General features: G+C 49.1%; 1 long non-coding RNA gene across 1 annotated transcript in view; it reads left to right on the top strand.

The window, feature by feature from the left end:
* Window positions 1–6,516: 6,516 nt before the first annotated feature.
* LOC132243384 (uncharacterized) overlaps window positions 6,517–18,800 on the top strand; it is a 29,556-nt gene continuing 17,272 nt past the window's right edge. The window contains exons 1-2 of the long non-coding RNA XR_009454925.1: window positions 6,517–6,596; window positions 18,571–18,714. This is a non-coding gene — a long non-coding RNA (uncharacterized LOC132243384). The remainder of the gene's footprint in view (window positions 6,597–18,570; window positions 18,715–18,800) is intronic.

Raw genomic sequence — 18,800 nt, 5'->3', positions numbered from 1 at the left:
TGTTGGGCATGACTGGAACCAGATGAGGTTCAACATAGAGAAATGCAAAGTGCTGCATCTGGGAAGGAAGAACCCCCAGCACACCTACAGGCTGGGCATCGCTAACCTGACCAGCACTACAAGTGAAAGGGATCTGGGGGTAACAATAGACCCCAGCATAAATATAAGCTGGCAATGGGATGCAGTAGCTGCTAGGGCCAATAAAATCCAAATAAGTGATTCTCCTACTTTACTCAACATTGGTGTGGCCGCAGCTGGAGTATTGCGTCCAGTTCTGCATACTGCACTTCAACAAGGACATGCTAAAGCTCGAGAAGGTCCAGAGAAGGACCACCTGCATGATCAGGGACTAGCATGGCAAGCCATATGAAGAGAGGCTGAGGGATCTCAGACTCTTCAGCCTAAAGAAAAGAAGGCTGAGAGGGGACCTGATTGCGGCTTACCGTTATATCAGAGGTGTATATTAGGGGCTCGGTGAACAACTGTTCACCAGGGCACCCTGGGGGAAATCTAGAAACAATGTCCACAAACTTCTGGAAGATAGTTTCAGGCTAAACATTAGGAAAAACTTCTTTACAACAAGGGTGTCCAGACTATGGAACAAGGTCCTCCCAGGGGTGGTGCAGTCATCTACCCTAGAGGTCTTCAAGTGAAGACTGGACGGTCACGTGGCTGGGGTTGTCTGACCCCAGATGTCTTTCCTGCTCATGCAGGGCATTGCACCCGATGATCCTTCAGGGTCCCTTCCAGCCTTATGATTTTCTGATTCCATGAACTGAGAGATTCTGAGTTCCAGCCTACAACTGCTCCCTGGCGTGAATATGTTTTTGTATTTTTATTACCTAATCTGTATGCCAGTTAATTTACATTAACTTGTCAATAAAGTGATTCTCTTGAGAAGTGTCAGGCATGCTTTCCCTTTATTCCAGGTTTCTGTCTGACACAGTAAGATTCCCGTGTCCTAATCTAAGGATAGAGGGCTTCCCTTCTCCTGCACCCATCTACACTCTCCCAAATTCAGACCCTCTCTGCTTCCCCTTTTTCAGCAGAGACGCCATGTTGACCTAGAACAGAGTAGCCAATAGCCCCACTTGCAGCCAATACTTTTGTTCTACATCATTTGATACTCCTTGATGAGATCTACTTCACAGCCAGTGTGCCTTACCCCAGCTCTACTAGTGGTTTCCCTGGGAAAGGCTGGGACCTTCAAGTTCTATTGAGCCCCAGCAGAGTAAAAATCTACCATGATAAAAACCACAGGTAAATGTTTTTGGATTTGGGAGCTTTGCAAGAGGTTCCTTGTCAGGGGCAGCATGTGTGCAGCTGGGTGAGATGCTCTACAGAGGGCAATGCAGACCTGAGTCCCAACTACCTGAGTGTGGGGATGGATGGACTGTAACAGATCCCCTGAATAATGGACCAAATGAGTGAATGTCTGGTGTGTGGGAGCTAAGCTGCTGACTGGCAGCCTAAGATTTTCTGCTCACCCACCTTATCACATTGCGCTGAGTATGCCAGAACCCTCAAAGTCACCGCACGGCCACAGCAGGGATGATGCTGCACTCAGCCCTGCCTGCCCCACCTCCCCCTGGGATTAGGTCTCTCAAGTATGCTGAGCAATGACATCTGACATACACAAACAGGTCAGTTGTCCCTGTATTGTGTCATACTGCAACACATCACATTATGCCATATCATGCACTGCCTGGATCCATCGGAGAAGGACTAAGGTGCCAAACCTTGAAGGCTCCAGTTGTCCAAGGTATCTCCTGGAGCTCTCTGTAGATGTAATGGGAGTGGCAGTGCCTCTGCACTGAACTACCCTAACCACAATTCTGCTTCCCTGCTTGGGGCTAGAAATGACATGGTGCCAAGAGGACTGCTGGGAGTATACCTGGCACCAGAAAGGGAGGGGTTCCAACAAGATAATGATCTCTGTCTCCATTCCATCCCAGATACTGGGAATGTGACCCTGAAGTACATAGCATGCAATGCTCTCCAGAGATAGTGTTACTATACCCACCACAACCCCCAATGTATGCCACTTTGTGCCCTTTCCCATAATGTGTATGCTCACACACTCACACCACAGTCTACCCCAGCAGATCCCCAACAGAGGTACATCACTTCCCCCAATATACCTCATAGCACATATATTCTATGTAACCCATTCCCAAAGCACACACTCCCCACAGCCCTTCCTTATACACCCTTATAACAACATCCACAACCCTCCTCATCACTTAATACATATGTACCAAGGCATTTCAACACTTACCTAAAACAGTGGTCACCAACCCGGGGATCCCTGATCTACAGGTAGATCCTGGAGCCTCTTTTGGTAGATCCTGGGCTACGGGGACAGCTGGGTGTGTGTGCATGTGCACATCGTCTGCCCCCAAACCCAGCAGGTCAATCTGTGGGGGAGAGAGGGGGGCCAGATCAAGGCCCCAGTGGTGAGCAGCTGACTGTGCAGCCCAGCCAGGAGCAGGGAAAGGTAAGTGAGGCCCCAGCCTGGTTTGGTGGTGGGAGGATTGGAGCCCAGGGGACTCCTCTAAGGGCGCGGCGGGGGGTCCCCCATCTCTGTGGGGGTGGATGCAGCAGAGGCTGCTGCTGCTGTGCCTAAGGCCCCACTGCAAGCTGGCCCCATGTGGGCCCAGTTCAGCTCAGCAGTGGGGACTCATGTTGGGGTAGCCCTGGCCCAGCTGGGTCTGGGAAGATCTGGTCCTCCAGGTCCACATGGGGGGGGGGGTTGGTTCCACTCCAATGGAGGCTCCAGGGGCCTGTGCCCACCCCCCGACCTGTGCTGGGGCCAGCGACAGCACCGGGTTCTTCCTGGCACTCAGCAGCGGTGCTGGGAGGGCAGGTTGGGGGGCAGGGGCTACAGCAAATTTTGGGGTGGCAGCAGCCCCCCTCCCATCACTGCAGCTTGCCCTGAGTGCCAGGAAGAGCCTGGTGCTGCCACCAGCCCCAGCCTGCAGTGGCAGCCTGCTGTTCTGCCGCACTCAGATCCAGGGACATGTGCAGTCCCCCAACCTGCAGCCCTCCCATGGTTTACGTAACAGCAAGAGCTGCATTCCCCCCATCCCATGCCCCACACCCATTCAGTTTCTTCTGCTTTGCTCCCTGCTGCAGCCCTGGGAGTGGCAGATGGGTTGCACCATGCCCCTCCCCCCACCCCTTCCCTAGTCCCAGCCTTACTCCCTCCCTCCCTCACCGCCGCAAGAATGTATCCCTATTTGTTACATTATAAAATAGGTTCCCTTTATGCAAATTTGATTTATGCACACTTTTCCTGGAACGCATGTACCTCATAAATTGAGAGAAACCTGTACATCCCTTCTTACAGAGCCTTGCACACATGTATACCCACACACTCCCATACACTCTTGTGAGCTTTAATTCCTGACACCTTCATATATACAAACACATGCAGGAAAAAGCCCTAATGATTAACTAGTCTGTGTTCTCTTTTCATACTTTGCCACAGTTGGAAAACTAGCTAATCTTACCAGCTAGCTCTGTAGCTGCCTGACAGATTCACTAATACCTCCATTTCCAGTGCCTGTGCATTCATCTGTCGTTGGCTGACACTCTAATCATATGAAAGTATCATCCAGTACATTGTTAGGAGAGTGAGGACAGCTAAAATGCCAGAGCATATGAAAGCACAAGCAACACCAGAGGTCCCAGGAATGTCTGTGGGTGCAGAGAACTTTCATCTACTCAGTACACAATTGTTATACAGAGACCAATGCCTGTGTGCCCTTACAAAGAAGACTTGAGTGCAGTTCCTCTAGGTTACACCACATTTTTAACACCCTTTGTGACATCAGGGACAAGGACAAGAAAGCAGGGAAACATAGGAACAAAGTGAGATTGGCAGCAATGCAGTGAGATGCTGAGTTATTATGCTGGTGCAATGAAGCTGATCGCCCAGGATGATTACAAAACAAACCTTTAGACAGGGGACATAAGTTACACGTAAACCAATTTAAGTAATCAGAAACTGGTTTAAACCTGTAACAGAACAGAAGCTCAGTGCACATAAACCAGTTTCAAAATGGATGAAACTGGTTTAAGATAAATCTGGTTGAATGTAGTATCAGACTTAACTGACTTGGGTCAAATCTGTTTATGAAACTTCTGTCCCAGACCCCTTCTTGGTTCAAGTTAAATCACAGTCCCCCCAGCATCCCAGCATGCTTTCCAGGCCTGGGCTGGGAAGTGCTGGCTCCTAAAGCAGAGAAGGGTTGAAGTGGGGGAGGCAGGGACTGCCCCCTCAGGCAAACCCCAGCTGGGGTCCAGGCCCAGGGACAGTAGTTAAACCCACCTTCCCCTGAGTACAGAGCTGCCCTGCTGATAAACTTACTGAAAGTATTTTTTCAGTGACTGGCTGTGACTGTGGACTACAAATCTCAGAGGCACCTGGAAGCAGGAAGAGGAAGTGATGAGCAACCCTTGAGAGTTCTGCTGCTATGATTCTGAACTGCAAATTCCAGAGACCTTGGGGGCATCAGGAAGAGGAAGCAAACATACAACCCATGCTGGCTACATGCCAGAGAGGCATGTTCTAGTGCCCCCTGACTTCTGGCCTAAGCCCCTACTGGCAAGTAGCTGTATTTCCTGAATCAAAAGTGAATGTGTGTCCAGTTGTTTCTCAATTTAATCTCTGCATCTTAAACTAACTTGCAAAGACTGAATCAATCCAGCTTCAGGTTTTTTGACTGTCTGCACATAGCCTTATGTTCTTTGTTCCAAAGCAGCCTGCTCTCTCCAAGGAGTTTACTGTTACCTCAAAGATCAAAAAGACCTAAATTGATCCCTGTACACCAAAGCCAAACATTGCTGTTGGGGGCTTCAGGTTTCACACTTGGACCAGTCAGCAAAGTGAAAAGGCAGAGCTAAGAACTCTGACAAAATCTTAGAAATGTCCTAGGGTAGGGCAGTTCAACTGGCAGCCTACAGGCCATATCTGGCTCACAAGGGATTAAAATGCACTCTGCCTCCGCTCCCACCCCCCACCTGCCCAGCTGCCACTCCCCCCACCCATTGCTCCTCTGGCTTCTGCTGCCTGCCCCTGCTCCCAAGCGCAGGGCAGAGGCATCAGGAGAGCACTGAATGCATGGCAGAGGGAGATCTGGGCTGCCTGTGTGGCAAGAGAGGCTGGTTTGCCTGTGCTGTGAATATGACCACAAGTGAAGGTGCTCTTCTCATGGTGTAAGGGAGCCAGTTTGTCTGTGCTGGGCACATGTGGCCATAGTGGAGCCAGCTGGCATGCCTTATACATGTAGCTAAAGAATGGCCAGTTTGATCATGCTGCACATGTGACCAGAGGGAGACTGGTTTGTCCATGCTGTGCATGTGGCCAAAGGGGTTGGGGGGGACTGCATTGCTTGTGTAGTGGAAGGGGTCCAGGCTGCTCATGGTGCTGACATAGCTGAGGGGAAGAACAGTTCAAGCTGCAGGGTGTCCAGAAGTTGGACAAAGTTGTTGTAGATCATTTGGCTTGTAAAGCTGGGCCTTCATGGATCTGGAGAAGTAAGAGGGAGTTTATTGCCTTTTTTGTAACAAAGAGGCCTTTATTTAACACTTGTGGTACTGGGAAGAGAGGGCTTGGTGTTTAGAGTTGGATACATGGGGCTTTCTGATCAGCAGGAAATTATGCTTGATTGACAGTTCACATATGCAGTCATCCCTTGCAGACACAGAATGAAGGCATCTCAACAGTTACCTACAATGCTGAATGATACAGGGCAGATTAATTTATGGAATCAACAATGACTAGATTTAAAGATGTTTGCTGCGGAAGGGTGATTTCATCTGGCAAAGAGCTGTAGAATCAACAACAGTGGGAGTGAAGGCAAAAAAAGCAGTGGGACCCACACCTGGGAGTCATGAGGAATCAAAATGAGACTGCAGTTAAGACACAAAGCTGCCCAGACAAAGTAAAGGCTCCAGCTGAAGGTTCTGGCATGCCAGGGATCATTTTGCATCTCCTTGTAAATTTAAGTTGGCACACAGAGGCTTGAAGACAGGATACTTAGTAAGAAAATGCAAGATAAACACTGCAGGGAGTATCACCTCATGAGGTTAAACCACATAAACACGCAAATGCCATGAGCAATCAGAGACTAGAGAGGAGGGAAGTAAACCCCAGCCTCAGCTTTTGTCACTTTTTTCCAGACACACACAGCACAGGCAGTGGCAGGTAGGTGCAGAGAAACTAGAAAGAGCAAAAGTAATTTTTCCACGAGAAAGAGAGATGCCAGTGAGCTGACAGTATGTGAGCCAGAGATAGGTTTGATAACTGCACTGTAGTTTCATGCACAGAGCATTGTACACTAATAAAGGGACTCCATTTGGACTGTAGCCACTGGATCTTTATTAAGTGCTGCTTCTTCTCAGCCAAATGGTTCATGTGGCAGGGTACTGTTGGTGTCTGCTGCTTTAAGGGCCGAGTCAAGCAGCCAGCAGGTGCTTGATTGAGGCGGCCATTTTAGAACCATGGCTGCCTATATACACAGAGCTGTTTGCTGCTGGCATCTAGGCAGGTGATATTACTTGGCTAAACTCTTGTATGAGAACATCTACAGGTAAGAGCAGAAGGCTCTTGGTCCTGGGCATGACATTAAACTGCACCCTGCCAGGAGCGGGTGGCCTGGTGGGGCTCCCAGTGGTGCGGGAGCCTCCAGGAAAATACCAGACTAGTTACCACCCCATTGGAAGGCAGGTTGGGGTGCTTCAATAACCCCTGGCCCCATCATTGTGGGTAACAGTTGGGGCCAGGCATGGCTATGGCCACCTGAGCCCCTACTAGGGAGGGAAGCCCCATAGCCCCAGTGAGGGGGTGGAAGATGTGGAGCTCCAGTAAGGGTGGGTCCCAGTGAAGGGGTAGAGAGGAAAAACCACTGTGTGGGGGAAACCAGAGGGCTAGGAGCCTGCTGTGTGTGTGAATTTGTATAGAGTTGCCCCAGGAGGGGCCAGTGCAAGCTTGGCACCGGTTAGGTAATTGGCTGGGCGCTACCCTGGTGAGGGTTGTGGGAGAGGCCCAAAAGATGGTACGTCTGCCACCCAAGGTGTGCACTAGATAAAGCCTATGGCCAAAGGGGCCTGTTCCAAGTGGGAGCAAGACGGTATAAGTTCTCGATGCATGAAAGAGACCCTGTGAGAGAGGGTGGAATGTGAAAGGCCCTAGTGAGAGGAGGGTGGTATGAATGTGCATGTGTCTGAGGCCTGACAGCAAGGGCTAAGCATTGTGTCACCTTGGATGCCATCTGCGAGGCTTGGGCTATGGTGTAGGGGAGGAACAGGGTTGCAGATAGCGTCCCCTGGCACTGGGGCAAGAATGGGCAGCCTCCTGCCTAATTACAACCAATTAAGAAACAAAAAAGCATGGCAGGTGAGTCAAGCAGGTGGTTGGCCCAGAAACAGGTGGGCGGACCAATGGTGGACTGGCCCCAGGAAGGCCCCCTGTTACAGTTCACTAAGCTCAGAGGGGCTGCTCGCTGCCCAAGCACATAAAGCTTCCCAGGACCTTACTGGTGGAACCCACAAAATCATCCCTCTTAACTTCAGCTCCAAACTGCAGGTTCCCAGCAAGTTGTTACATGTACTTAACAGAATCCTAATAATATAATCATAGAAAATTAGGTTTGTAAAGGACCTCAGAAAGTCTTCTAGCCCAACCTCCTGCTCAAAGCAGGACCGTCCCCAACTAGATCATCCCAGCCAAGGCTTTGTTTAGCTGGGTCTTAAAAACCTCCAATGATGGAGATTCCACAACTTTTTTGGGTAGCCTGTTCCAGTGCTTTACAACTGTCCTAGTGAGAGAATTATTTCTAATGTCTAACCTAAACTTCCCTCGCTGCAACTTCAGGCCACTGCTCCTTGTTTTGTCATCTGCCACCACTGAGAATTGTTTAGCTCCATCCTCTTTGGAACTCATGTTCAGGTAGATGAAGGCTGTTATTAAATACCCTCTCAGTCTTCTCTTCTGCTGACTAAATATACCTGGTTCCCTCAGCCTCTCCTCAGAAGTCATGTGCCCTCGCCCCTAACCATTTCTGTTGCTTTCCACTGGACTCTTTCCAATTTGTGCCCCAAACTGGATACAGTACTCCAGATGTGGCCTCACCAGTACCAAATAAAGGAATAATTATCACACTTGAAGTATAGGCAAACTTGAGGTGGTTGGGGCAGCAACAATAAGTGAGAATTCAGACCATTCCAGTTGTACAGGATACATTGATTTATTGACACATTAAACAAAGCAAAATGAAATAATCAGATATATTACATATAGGATTAATAGATTTTGCTTGGTGACATAGCCTGGCCAGGCTAAGTCATCAAGCAAGGGGGCTTCTGTGCTCCTGTACAGTGGTGTCTTTGGTGTCAGGCAGCCAAGTTGCTTTTCATGTAACCTCCTCTTTTATACCTGACAGTTCCTTTGTTTGCTGTTATCCAATCACATTTGATTATCCAATCAAATTTTACCACCTTGTCAGTTGCTGATCCTTGTTCAGTTTCCACATCTTGCGGTCTTCTCATTTTGCTGCTTCTTTTTCCTTTTTGCCCATCTGTCCTTATGCATAGTCAGCAAGTTATCAAGCTTGTAACAATCAAATGCAGGTTATTTCCAGATCAAAATGAGGCCCATTGTGGTAAGCCTAGGCTTGTTTTATTTCAAATATAGTTATTTCCTTCTTTTGGTGTCCAGTTAAAGACTGCCTCATGCACGTAATAGTGTATTGTTTTATTTGGAAGGGGTTGGGATCCTAAGGAAATGCCTAAGGTGTTTCAGTAAGGAAAGGCTATATTATATGAGCATGTACAAGGGGGTTGAATTAAAGATGGTGCAGGCATTCCGGTTGGAGCATTTCCTGGTTTCTGTGCAAATATAGTTGTGCACATGTCCACACAATCTGCCTAAGATGCTGGCTCAGATTCCTCTGAAATGGTGAGCTATAACCCCTTCCTTTCATTCTTATCAAAAAGCAGTTTTCCTAGCCTCACAAAGAAACATATGGTCCTCAGCCTTGGCTGGTCCATGGACAAGAACACTGAGCAAACCATACCCTGAAGACAACATAGATTTCATAGACATCAGGGCTGGAAGGGACCTCAAAGATCAAGTCCAGCCCTCTGCCCCAGGGGCAGGAAGTCAGCCAGGATCAAAGGATCCCAGCAAGATAAGCACCCAAGAGTTTCTTGAATGAGTCCAAAGTAGGTGCCTGCACCATTTCTGGAGGGAGTCTATTCCAGGCCTTGGGGACTCGGACAGTAAAGAATTTTTTTCTTATGTCCTGCCTAAAACGTTCGTATAGGAGTTTGACTGTTGGTCCTCTTTTTCCTTGGGGTGCTCTGGTGAACAGACGTTCTCCCAGATCCTGATGCACACCCCTTATGTCCTTATAAGCAGCCACCAGTTCGCCCCTGAGCCTGCGCTTTTCCAGGCTGCCGAGTCCCATGGCTCTCAGCCTCTCTTCATAAGGCCTGTTCTCTTGCCCTCTGATCAAGCGCATGGCTTTCCTCTGGACTCTCAAGCTTCTTGACATCCTTCTTGAATTGTGGACCCCAAAATTGGATGCAGTACTCCAGCTGCGGCCTCACTAAGGCCGAGTACAGCGAGAGAATAACATCCTGAGATTTACTTAAGAAGTATCTATAGATGCAAGCTAGGGTTTTGTTTGCTTTACCAGATGCAACATCACATTGGTGACTTATGTTCATCATCTTGTGGTCAGTCATGACCCCCAAGTCTTTCAGCAGTGGTGCTAGCAAGCATAATACTGTTGAGCCTATAAGTATGCATTTATTGGTATTGAATGTCATCAGGTTTGTGTCTGCCCACTTACTAAGTTTATCCAAGTCAGCCTGGATGAGTAACCTGTCCTCAGGTGTGGACGCTATGCCCCAAAGTTTAGTGTCATCGGTGAACTTGACCAATGCTCTTATGACACCAATGTCCACATCATTGATGAAGATGTTGAAGAGAACCGGTCTGAGGACAGAGCCTTGGGGGGCACGACTGTTTACAGAGCGCCATAATGATTTGCTGCCATCAACCACTACTCTCTGGGTCTGACCTTGGAGCCAATTTCCCAGTCATTGGACTGTGGTATAGCCAAGGCCACAGTTGGCCAATTTTTCCATGAGGATGTCATGGGACACCAGATCAAAAGCTTTTTTTAAAGTCCAGATATATGATGTCAATCTCTTCTCCCTTGTCCAGGTGATCATCATACCTTCCTTTCCTTTCTTTTCAACCTCAGGTTAACTTTTTAATGTCCTGTCACCATTAGCAAAGTTTTGTGGGCAACATATTGCCTGAAAGCCATTTTTGAACACCATTGATCAAAAGACCAGTTTGCTTGCCCTCTGATCATGTGCATGACTCTCCTCTGGACTCTATCAAGTTGCTCCATGTCCTTCCTGAATTGTGGAGCCCAGAATTGGATGCAGTACTTCAGCTGTGGTCTCACCAAGGCCGAATACAGTGGGAGGATGACATCCTGGGTCCTGCTCAAGATGCATTGGTAGATGCAAGCCAGAGTTTTGTTCACTTTGACAGATGCGGTATTGCATTGGTGGCTCACATTCATCTTGGGGGGTCATGACTGACCACAAGTCTCTTTCAGTCATGGTGCTAGCGAGTTTAGCGTTGCCAAGCCTTTAAGTGTGATGTAGGGTGTGCCGCCTTCACCCCCACAACCGAGGTGGAGCACCTTGTATTTCTCCATATTGAACACCACCAGGTTTTCATTTGCCCACCTTGCAAACCTATTGAGGTCGGCCTAGATCACCTGTCACCGTATCCACACTTGAGGATAGGCTGAACACCCCTTTGGGTGTCTGTCACTTTAAGGGCTGGAGCAGGGAGCTGCCAGGTGGCTGATGAGAGCAACCATTTTGGGAGAGCTCTGTTATAAGAACAGAGCATTTTGTGTTCAGTTGCCTGGGGAGTAACATTTCCAGGAGCAGGAGCTCTACCAGGCATATCTTGGAAGTAAGGGTGAGGCTATAGGGAAGTAGGAGGCTTCACTGGTCCTGGGAATGAACTAAAACTGCACCCAGCCGGGTTAGGGAGGCCTGGTGGGCCTGCCTGTGGCAGGGCAGGATGACCTAAATGCCAGGACCAAGAACCTGCCTGGTGTAAGGTGGGTTGGGGCACCTAAACCCCTGTTCCCACCTTCGGGTGGGTTACTAGGAGGGTTAAAGGGGGCCAGGCATGCAGAGTAGCTGCACCTGAGTTCTATGGGGTGTTGGACCCTGGAGTGGGGGCCAGGCACGCTGAATGAGCAGCACCTGAGTCCTAGGGGGTGTAAGACCCTGGGAGAGGGTGGAGTGCAGGTCAAGCATGCTTAAGGAATAGGAGCACCTGAACCTGTTGGGGTGGAAGACCCCAGGCCCCAGAGAATAGGGGGGGAAGGGAGTTGTGGCCTGAGAGAGGGGTGTAGTGGTCTGGTGAGGGGCTGGGGTGAAGGCGGCCCATAGTTAAACAATCGCTCAGTCCTGTTCAGGTGAGGGTCATGGGAGTTAGCCCAAAAGACCAGACCAAAGCTGACTGAGGGGTGGAGAAAAAAGCCTGAGGATCTCTTTAAGTAGGGCAGAGTGAAGATGGCCTGTATGCAAGAGACAGGGTGAGAGCTGGTAGAGTGCAAGAGGCCCCAGTGAGAGGGGTGTGGTGTGTATGACCTGAGAAGGCAGCATGGGAGAGACAAATGTGTGTCAAGTTGGACCCAGCTTTGAACCGGAGTTGGAACACACTGTGAGACATCAGCGAGGCATGGGATACATCTAAGGGTGGTAGGAGCATGTACATATTGCTCACAGTCATTTGGGCACATGAAGGGCAGCCTCCAACCTATTTAACATCAAAATAATTTCTCAATGAGGCGGGCAGTTGGCCCAGAGACAAGGGTGGGGCCATACTAGTACCGGGCCTAGAAGGTGCTCTTGTCATAGATACTGTTCCCTGAAGTTTGGTGTCATCAGCAAATTTAGCCAATCTGCTTCTGACACCAGTGTCCAGATAGTTTATAAAGACATTAAAGAGTACAGGTCCAAGAACAGAGCCTTGGGGGACACCACTGGTGCCATGTTGATTCAGTTCTGTCAACTACCACTCTCTGGGTCTGACCTTGGCGCCAGTTCCCCAGCCATCAGACTGTGCAGTAGTCAGCAGCAGTTCCCCCAATTGTTTCCATGAGGACATCATGGGACACCAGGTCAAAGGCTTTTTTTAAAGTCCAAATATATGATATCAACCTCTTCCTTTTTATCCAGGTGATGCATCACCTGGTCATAGAAGAAAATGAGATTGGTCAGGCAAGATCTACCCACAACAAACCCGTGTTGGCTATCCCTCAGGATGTTGCCTTCTGTTAGCCTGTCAAGAATGGTTTCTTTGATTTTTCCACTCCCCCCCCCCCCCCCCCCCCAAATCTGCCCAGGGATTGAGGTCAGGCTGACTGGCTTGTAGTTTCCCAGGTAGTCTTTCCTCCCCTTCTTGAAAACAGGCACCACATTGGCCCTCTTCCAATCTTCAGGTACTTCGCCTGAGTGCCACGAGTTCTCGAATATCCTTGCCAGTGGCTGCACTGTGATTGCGTGCAATTCTGGGCACCATGCTTCAAGAAGGATGCGGATAACCTGGAGAGGGTCCAGAGAAGGGCCACTCATATGGTTAAGGGCCTGAAGACCAAGCCCTATGAGGAGAGACTAGAGAACCTGGACCTTTTCAGCCTCCGCAAGAGAAGGTTGAGAGGCAACCTTGTGGCTGCCTATAAGTTCATCACGGGGGCACAGAAGGGAATAGGTGAGTATTTATTCACCAAGGCACCCCTGGGGGTTACAAGAAATAATGGCCACAAGCTAGCAGAGAGCAGATTTAGATTGGAAGAACTTCTTCACAGTTAGAGTGGCCAAGGTTTGGAACGGGCTCCCAAGGGAGGTGGTGCTCTCCCCTACCCTGGGGGTCTTCAAGAGGAGGTTAGATGAGTATCTAGCTGGGGTCATCTAGACCCAGCACTCTTTCCTGCCTATGCAGGGGGTCGGACTCAATGATCTATTGAGGTCCCTTCCGACCCTAACATCTATGAGTCTGCTAGTTCCTTTAGCACTCTTGTGTGCAGTATATCTGGACCAGCTGATTTGTGGGGGTCCAGCCTCTCAAGATGCTTCCTCATAAGATCCACGCCAATGGTGGGCATATATTGACCCTCACCCTGGTCACCCCGCATCATGTTAGGCAGGGTGGTCCTGTTGGGCTGATGAAAAACCTACACAAAGTAATCATTAAACAGATTGGCTTTTTCCTGGGTGTTGGTAGTCAGCTGCCCCAACTGGTTTAGCAGGGGTCCAATGTTGCCCTTGTTTTTCTTTTGACTCCCCACATATCTGAAGATGGACTTTTTATTGTCCTTGATTCGTGTAGCCAGTTGGAGTTTGGTTGCAGCCTTGGCTTTCCTAGTTCACTCCCTACAGGTATGGACCAGTGCAAAATACTCCTCCTTAGTGGTGTTTCCTGTCTTCCACCCTTTATATGCCTCTCTGTTTAGATATAGGAGTCCATGAGTTCCCTGTTGAGCCCTTTTACCACCTTTCCTACAGGTGGGGATGGACTTCCCTTGTGCTTCTAGAATTGCTTCCTTAAGGAGCAACCACTTCTCATGAACTCCCTTCCCTGTTAAATCATAGTGTCCCAGGGCCTCAAGAACAAGCCTCCTGAGCTTAGGAAAGTCAGCTTTCCTAAAGTTGAGGACTACTGCATTGCTAGCTGACTTACCAGCTTTGCTATGGATAGTGAAAGTGATCAACGCATGGTCACTGCCACCCAGCTTCCCTTTGATTCTTAAGTCACTGATTAGATCATCTCCCTTGGTCAGTACCAGGTCCAGCAGCGTCTTCCCTCTTGTTGCTTGTTGGCTTCCAGGATTCAGTTTTGTTTCTGACTTGTTCCAGACTCCAGCCTTGAACTTCTTGTGCTCCAAATCCCTGTCCTGTGGCACCTAGCTCCTCCTGGCTTAGCTTGGCAATTGCCTATATCTTGGTACTGTGCAGCTATAACTGCCTGCTCTGGCTAGTGACTTCAGTCTGTAACCCTGTCTCCCACTTCTGCTTTCCCTTGCAACCCCCCACCTTGGCTTGTGATCCTGCCCATGGTGACTGCCTACATCCTGGCTCATTACAACTTGGCTGCCTGAACTGCCTACAACTGCTCCTCAGACTCCAAGTGGGACCCTTACTTCCCTGTCCTTGTCTGTTCCTAGTCTCCTGAGTTGTGTTCCTCTAGCGTCAAACCCCAACCACCTATATCCTGGTTATGCCTCTGACAGTCTAGAGAGGAAAAGGTTTCCCCCTCTAACCATGCCCCTGTCCTAGCTGCTGGCACACAAGTATCAAGGAAACCAGAGCTTAGAAGTTCCTTCTTCCCTTTTTAAAGCCTTCTGTCCAGATAAGAACATCATTTCAGTACTGACTCCCAACACTGGACAGTGTCAAGGTGTTACACCTGGTATCTATTGTAGACATTTTGGAGATGGGTACCTTAATCATCTCAAAATGATTGCACAAACTCTTTGTTCTATAAGCTTTGGGACTAGACAGGGTTGTGCTCCCCATAACTGGAAATCTCTTAGACCCAGTGGGGTCCTACAGAAAACTCTTTTTACATTAACAGCAACAGTGAAATGCACTGAGCCATCTGGGGATGAATATTTTTATCTGTATTCCCACATGGGCTACTTGGTGAGCTCTTCCATGGAGGGGAAATTGTATTCCAGGGGTGACAAACCTGTGGTACATGTGCCACAAGTGGCATGGGCAGCTTCTGTGTGTGGTACATGGCAGACCAGGGGGGTGGGGGGCAGGTGGCAGAGAGAGCAGGGAGCAGAAAACAGAGCAGCAAATCAGGTAGGGAGCACACAGGGGAGCAGAGCAGCAGATCAGGAAGGGAAGGGAATGGGAATGGGAATGGCACATAGGCCGGGTGCAAGGCCAATTTGTGGCACACCTACTGTTGTGTTTGGTGAAGAACATGCACAAGGAAATGGACCACAACAGACGGAACTGTTCTGTGCCACTTGCAGTTGTCGTTCTGCCAAACTCTGAGTTTCTTTCTGATCTGGGATAGGATGATGCTCTTGGCCAATAAGCTCCTTCATGAGAACAGAGAGGCACTCAATGACAGCTGAAAATCATCATATCAAATAATGATTTGAGAGCAAAAACAACTCTCATTGATGCAATAGTTGCAGACCTTGACTAGTTTTGACTTTGGCTTCTACTCTGCTAAACCTTTGAACTAGTGTGGACTGGCCATCTGTGCCCCTTTAAATCCTTACAGATGAATGGTTGTAAGCAGGCTAGGAGTACAGCATGGTGATCTGTTGCCCAGAGAGTTTGCTGCTTTCTGCTCTGGGATTACAAAATGCCTGTGTGGGTGGGGCCCTTTTCCTTTAATCCTGTGAGGATGACTCGGCTTTAACCCTCCTATGGCATCTATGATAATAACCATGAATTAGGCTTCCAGGCTCCAAGAATCATGTAACCCTAGTAAAATACAAGCCATGATTGAAGATCTGCCATTGGAAGGGGATTAAATGTTTTTTTTAATGAGCAAATGAACAGTGGTTTGCACGCACTTTAGGACTCCAAGTCAACCTTGTACCTCCTTGGAGGTAAGGGACCAGAGCATGGACAGTCAGAGTAGGTCAGCTGTGGGTATGGACACACATTTGGAGCCATTTCAAAAACAGTGGCAAAAAGGAGTGCATATTAGCTGTTGCATTCTAACAGTGAGGGCTGGACAAGCAGGGAACCATACAAATATACCAGAACTGCTCTAACTTCTAACTCTGCTTCATCCAAAGTTAAATGTAACAGCTGATACATCTTTTGCAGCAAGAGTTTCCCATTCCCTTTTGAAATGTCCCCGGTGAACATGTTCCGTGAGGGTAGGGCCCAGAAGCCAGGATTCAGGGTGGGGAATTGGAGGTAGGAGTGCAGAGCCAAAGTCTGCAGCCAAAGTCAGTGATGTGGGTAAAGTCAGAGATAAGTGATGTAAAGAGGCAGGGTTTGGCTGGGGCAGATCTGGTCCCAGGCCCCCATGTACACATATGCAATCAAGGATCCGGAAGAGTGCAGACCCGTTCTGGTCTGTATAACTCAGACCAGGCAACAACAGCCTGCCTGCTGTGCCTCTGGCTGGCTTGGAATGCCTGAACCTAAATCTCTGGCTTGGACCTTCCTGCTTGCTCTTGTTTTGGATCTCCTGGCCTGGATCAACTGCTTGCCCTGACCATGACCTTGTCTTGACCCTCATTTTGCTATCCTGGACTAGGATTGACACCTGGTTCTGACCTTGGTTTCTAATCTGCTTTGAACTAGTGTGGACTGGCCACCTGCACCCCTATAAATCTTTACAGATGAATGGTGGTGAGCAGACTAGGAGCCATTGGCGACACGTAAGGGGTGTACATGTACCCCCCTAGCTTGGTGGTGCACCCCATGCACAAAGTGCCACTGATGCTGCTGTCAGTGCCTGCGAGTAGTCGCTGCTCGCCACCCCCACTCCTCGCTGCCAACACTGCTGGCGGTGTTTGTGGGTGATCCCCAATTGCCACTGGCTGCCGCTGCTGCTGCCAGCAGCATCTGCAGGTGGTGGCCAACCACCAGTCGGTGCTTGCCACCCCCTCTCCCCCACTGCTGATACTGCCGCAGCTGCCTGTGGGAGCTCCCTGCTCAGCCCGCCCCTGACCCTGCTGCGGCTGCCTGTGGGAGCTTCCTGCTTGTCACCGCTGACACTGCCGCCGGTCGCTTCGCATAGCCCTATCTTTCAGTTTGTGGTCATTGTTCCTGATTATTCCAAGGGGTGCCCTGGTAAACAGAACATCTCCTATTTCTTGCTGCTTTCCCCCCCCCCCCCAATTAATTTGTAAATGGCTACAAGATCCCCTCTTGGCCTTTTCTTGTGGAGGCTGAAGGGGATCCAGTTTCTTCCATCTCTCTTCGTAGACCCTTACCTGCAGACCCTAACCATATGAGTGGCCCTCCTCTGGACCCTGATAAGGTTATCCACATCACTCTTGAAGTACAACACACAGAACTGGATGCAGTATTCCAACTGCGGCCTGATGAATGCTGCATGGAGGAGAAGTATTACCTCCCTGGACCTATTTGTGATGCACCTGCTAATGCATGATAGAGTGCCGTTAGCTTTATGATTAATTCATCACACTGATGGGTCATATTCATCTTGGAGTCAACTATGACTCCACGATCCCTTTCTGCTCCTGTGCTGCTGAGAAGGTTATCCCCTAGCCTGTAGGTGTATTGGTGATTCCTTCTCCTTAGATGTAGTACTCTGTACTTGTCTTTGTTGAACTGCATCCTATTCTTTTCTGCCTATTTTTCCAAATTGTCCAGGTCCACCTGGATTCAATCCCTTCCCAATAGGAAGTTCCCATTAGTATGTTTGCTGTACCCCATAATTTCGTGTCATCCACAAATTTTGAGAGAGTGCTCTCCATGCCCTCATTCAAGTCGCTGATGAAGAAACTGAATAGCACAGGTCCAAGGACCAAGCCTTGGGGGACCCCACTGCCCACGTCTTTCCAGGTTGATACTGGCCCATCCACCACCACACCCTGGGTGTGACCTTTAAGCCAATTTGGCACCCACCTGACTATGTAATCATCTATGTCACAGCCGCTCAGTTTGTTTATGAGAATAGGATAAGATACTGTATCGAAGGCCTTTTTTAAATCCAAGTAGATGCCATCTACCTCATCCCCTGCATCTAACCATTTTGTGACTTGGTCATAAAAAGAAACAAGGTTAGGCAGGATCTACCTGCTTTGAACCTGTGCTGGTTTCCCTTCAGCATTATTTTTCCTGCTGGGCTCCCACAAATGTGATCCTTGATAATTTTTTCAAAGGTTTTCTCAAGGAAAGAGATGAGACTAACCAGCCTATAATAACCTGGATCCTCCTTCCTCCCCTTCTTGAAAATAGGGACTACATTGGCCCTTTTCCAGTCCTCTGGGACCTGACCTAAGCACCATGAATGCTCCAACAGTTGTGTCAGTGGCTCTGCTATGATACTGGCCAATTCATTCAGCACTCTTGGCTGAAGATCATCTGGGCCTGCTGACTTAAGCACATTCAACCCCTCCAAGTGTCCCTTTACTAGGTTGATGCTGACTGTTGGTGGGCTGGTGCTCCTCTTGTGCCTATGTATAATGCAATTGGGAGATTTGTCTTGATCCATGTTCAGCAATACAGAGGCAAAAAACTCATTGAAGAGTTCAGCTTTGTCAGTCCTATCTATCACCAGTTGCCCTAGCCTGTTTTGTAGGGGTCCTGTGTTACTCTGTGCCTTCTTTTTGCTCCCTATATACCTGAAGAAGGACTTTTTGTTGTCTTTAATTTTTGTCACAAGCATAAGTTCCATTGCTGCTTTGGCCTTTCTGACTCTTGGCAAGTGTGAGCCAAAGGGGTATACTCCTCCTTGGTAGCCACCCTCTGCTTCTACAGTCCATATGCCTCTTTCTTTACCCCTAGGATTTCCTGGATTTCCCTGGATTTGGCAGGCGCAACCCGGTGCTGCAGGGCAGAGTGAGGCCATGCAGGGAAGCTGCTTGACATTGAAAACATCGGGGGGGGGCACATGCCCCCCCAAATGTGGGAGGCTGCAGCTGTTGTGAGGTAGGTAGTAGAGCTGGGGCAGGCCCTGCACAGCTAGCTTGGGGTGGGGCAGGACGGAGCTGTGAGCAGCTAGTTTGGGGGTATGC

This window comes from Alligator mississippiensis, chromosome 9 (assembly GCF_030867095.1).
Source record: "Alligator mississippiensis isolate rAllMis1 chromosome 9, rAllMis1, whole genome shotgun sequence".
Taxonomy (NCBI): domain Eukaryota; kingdom Metazoa; phylum Chordata; order Crocodylia; family Alligatoridae; genus Alligator; species Alligator mississippiensis.
This window is presented reverse-complemented; position numbering and strand designations above follow the sequence as displayed.